The following is a 4,103-nucleotide window of genomic DNA, read 5'->3' as shown; positions in this document are numbered from 1 at the left end:
ACCTACCAATTTGCAATAATATTTGTGCAAAATTAGCTTCTCCATATAAAATTTTGTTTTTCCATACACTTTTACTATTATCTCTCTCTACTTTTTTTGTAAATCCCATGTAAATTTATCTTCCCAATGCACTTTTACTTCTTTTTATTTAACTTTATTAATACCCGCGAAATCAATCCAAATGGGTCGTTCTTTCGGTGACGGATGGAGTAATAGTAAAACTTACTCCCTCCGTCCCAAAAAGAACGACCTATTTGGGTTGATTACGCGGGTATTAAGGAAGTTAAAGTAAAAGAAGTAAAAGTATATTGGAAAGATAAATTTACATGGGGTTTGTAAAAAAATAGAGAGAGAAAGTAATAAAATAACATGGAAAATCAAATTTTTATATGGGGAACCTAATTTTGCACAAATATTGTTGCAAATTGGTGGTGTTTTAATGCAAATGGGTCATTCTTTTTGGACAAAGTTTTAGCCAAATGGATCGTTCTTTTTGGGACGGAGGGAGTACATAAATGAAATAAAAATTTAATAAATAAAAAAATTGTTGATAATAGTATATACCTAAAATTAAGTAATACGGAGTATAATTAATTTTTTTGGAAAAAGATATGTTAATTATGAGTCATATAAAATATTATGGTAGTCATAATTCAAAAGACTATCGTAAAATTTTCAATTAGAATAAGGTACTCCGTATTAAATTAAAACTAAGTTTTATAATATCAATCTGCTTATATTTTTTACTCCGTACTGATATCTAATCATATACTTTGTATATTTAAGGTCAAATTAACACATTAACATTTGTTTCAAATTTAACTTTTGACAATAAATTAGAGACGAAAGGGTAATATTTGTTTCAAGTAAATTTGGGAAATGAACTTGTATCTTCCATAATCCTAGTATAACACGGAAACTCTATATAATCCGTACTTGGTATTTGGCTAGCTCCATCACTTTAAAACTTCTTAAAATATCATTTTATAATTTATAATTGTGAGAACGCCTCGTACAAGACTTTCTCAAAAAAACTCGTGACGACGTAAACAAATATGGAAATGTTTTCATCACAATTTGGCTCCGGCCTTGCCGGTCTAATGTTCACATGGACAATCTACCGGCATTACTTCCCTCCCAAATTACATGAAACCATTGAGTATTTCACTTCTCGTTACACTCATAAATTGGCTAGATATTTCTCCCCTTACCTCGATATCACCTTCGATGAGTACTCGAATCGATACACTCGAAACGAGGCGTATGACGCGATCCAAAGCTACCTCGGCGACAAATCTTCAACAGAAGCTAAAAGTATGAACGCTAATTATGATGAAGGTGCCAAGAGTTTGTTGATAAAATTGGGGAATAATGAAGAGATCATGGATGAATACAATGGTGTTCAAGTTTGGTGGTCTTTTGTTAAAAAGCATGTTAAACAACCATCTAGCTACTCCAGAATTACCGATGAAAAAAGGTTCAGATCCTTCCATTTGTTTCAAGTTCTTTTTTTTAATATCTGTCCTAAGAATATACTCTTTTTATTTTTTAATAAGCAATTTTCCTCTGTTTCATTTTACTTCCTTTTTTGACCAACAAACTGAGGGATTATATTATGTAGTTTTTGGATGACAACCAATTGCTGTGTAATCTTCTTTATCATCTCATTTCTATCCAATAGTTGACGTATATCAAGTTTTGGTTTTATTATACTAGTAAGAAAAATTGTACTATAGTACTAAGGGATTTTAATCCTTAGTATTTTTTTTTTTTTTAAAAAAATCATTTATCACATTGATATAATTCACATGATTATAATTTGTCACTCAAGTTTATATATTGTACTATAGTTATCCCTCATTATTTTACTAACAATGTTGTGAATTCAAACAGACACTACACGTTGGTGTTTCATGCCAAGCACAGAAAGTTTATAATGAACAAGTATTTACCATATGTTCTAGAAGAAGGTGAGACGATAACGAATCGAAACAGGAAGCGAAAGCTGTATACAAATGGAGATGAAAGAGACATCTGGGATAACTACATTGATTTCAAACACCCTGCAAGATTTGGGATGTTGGCAATGGAGGAGGCTAAGAAACAAATGATCCTCGAGGACTTACAATGGTTTAAGGGTGCGAAAGACTACTACGCGCAAATTGGAAAGCCATGGAAGCGGGGTTACCTTCTTTACGGTCCCCCAGGAACAGGAAAATCAACACTAGTAGCGGCCATGGCTAATCTCCTAGACTACGACATCTACGATCTTGAATTGACAGCGGTTAAGAATAACAAGCATCTAAAAACACTACTAATCGAAACGACTTGTAAGTCCATCATTCTTATTGAAGACATAGATTGCTCATTGGACTTGACAGGACAAAGAACAGAGAAAAAAGAAGGGGATGGAGAGAAGGCCGGCGAAAAAGACCCTTTGAAGGATAAACCTGTAGGAGAAAAAGAGGCGAAAGACAAAAGGAAGAAAGGAAGTGATGTAACTTTGTCTGGTTTACTAAACTTTATTGATGGAATATGGTCAGCTTGTGGAGAAGAGAGGATCATTGTGTTTACATCGAGATGTCTTACTGTCGATATGAAGCATTCAAGATGTTGGCTAAGAACTATCTACGGCTTGAATCACATCCTTTGTTCGAAACCATTGGGGCGTTGCTAGAGGAAATAAATGTTACACCAGCAGATGTAGCCGAAAATATTATGCCTAGATCAATCAAGACTACTACTGCCGAGGATTGTTTGAAGAAATTAGTTGTTTACCTTGAGAAGGCAAAGCAAGCAAAGAAGTTGAAATCTGAACAAGAACTTGTGTTGAAAGGTGAAGCGAAGTCAGCAGTGGGGGAAATATCTGGTGAAAAGAAAAACATGTGACAAATTAACATAAATTTATTACGAGTTAATCAATTGTTTTAATTGAAGTAGTGAACAAAAATCATGTAATCATCGATAATCAATCACTATAGAAAACATACAGTGGGGAAATCAAATCAAATGTAAGAAGTATATAAATAAACTTTTCGGTAAACCCAACTTTTCCTTTTTTATTTTTTTTTATTTTTTTTTTTTGGAAAATTTGTGAGGAATGTCCTTTTAAGTGGTCGACTTTGTGAGAAAGGTCCTTTTATGAAAAAAGTAGCACAAAAGATCTTTTTACCGTGTTTGGGTTGTGGGAAGGATCTTTTGACCAAACTCTGGCATTAACCAATTTTTTCCGGCAAAAATAGTCACGTGCTCATGCCACTTAAATGAGTTTTTTTTTTTTTTTTCCTCTTTTCCCTTGATATACGCTTTTTTGTTTAGCATTCGACCTTTTTTGTTGGCCTTACTTTTTATTTATTTATTTATTTTTTTATATATATATTGCTTTAAAATTGTCCACTAATATATAAATTAAGGGACCACAACTTTACTCTCACATTCAGTACATTTAAATCTCATTGTTTTTGTCACCCATATCTCACCCACCCAAAAAAGTAACAAATCCATAATAGGGAAAACAATACAATGAAATTAAAGTATATGGAGTCTTAGATGATTTTTCAAGAACAATGCCACTTTACAAAGTGGCAATATACTTGATAATACATAGTCTTTTCTTTAGGAATATCATGGTTTATCCAAAGTTTCATCTTCATTCTTTAGATCCTCTACATTAGCATCTACTTCTTGTTCCTCCAATTTTTCCTCTTCCTTTTCATTCTCCTTTTCCTTCTTCTTCTCCTCCTTCCTTTCTTTTCTCAATTAGATAATCGAGTTTCACCTTTTCAAGAGCTTTCACCAAATTCTCTAAACAATCATCAACATCTAACTCAAGTGACTTCGGCATCAAATCCTCAGCTACATCAGTAGGATTCATCTTAGTCTCCTCTAAAAGTCCCTTAATAGTCTCAAACAGAAGATGATTTGGGCTAAAGCCCAACTAATAACCACACAGACCAAAACCACATGACCGTGTACCTTGACCCACACAACCGTGTGACATGTCTTGTAGTAGCAGATTTACACGACCATGTACCATGAACCACATGGTCATGCATATTGAAGAGTACATAATAACGTTGACTACATGATCATGTACAACGGAC

General features: G+C 33.4%; 1 pseudogene across 1 annotated transcript; it reads left to right on the top strand.

Annotated features, from left to right (window-relative positions):
• The first annotated feature begins 976 nt into the window (after nucleotides 1-976).
• LOC145555810 (AAA-ATPase At3g28510-like) lies at nucleotides 977-3,702 on the top strand (annotated as a pseudogene). The gene is made up of 2 exons (XR_014091564.1): nucleotides 977-1,477; nucleotides 1,894-3,702. The product of XR_014091564.1 is annotated as an AAA-ATPase At3g28510-like (transcript).
• Nucleotides 3,703-4,103: the final 401 nt, after the last annotated feature.

The sequence above is a fragment of the Chenopodium album genome, chromosome 8, assembly GCF_948465745.1.
Source record: "Chenopodium album chromosome 8, dcCheAlbu1.1, whole genome shotgun sequence".
Lineage (NCBI taxonomy): Eukaryota > Viridiplantae > Streptophyta > Magnoliopsida > Caryophyllales > Amaranthaceae > Chenopodium > Chenopodium album.
The sequence above is the reverse complement of the archived record's forward strand: the minus strand, read 5'-3'. Positions and strand labels throughout refer to the sequence as shown.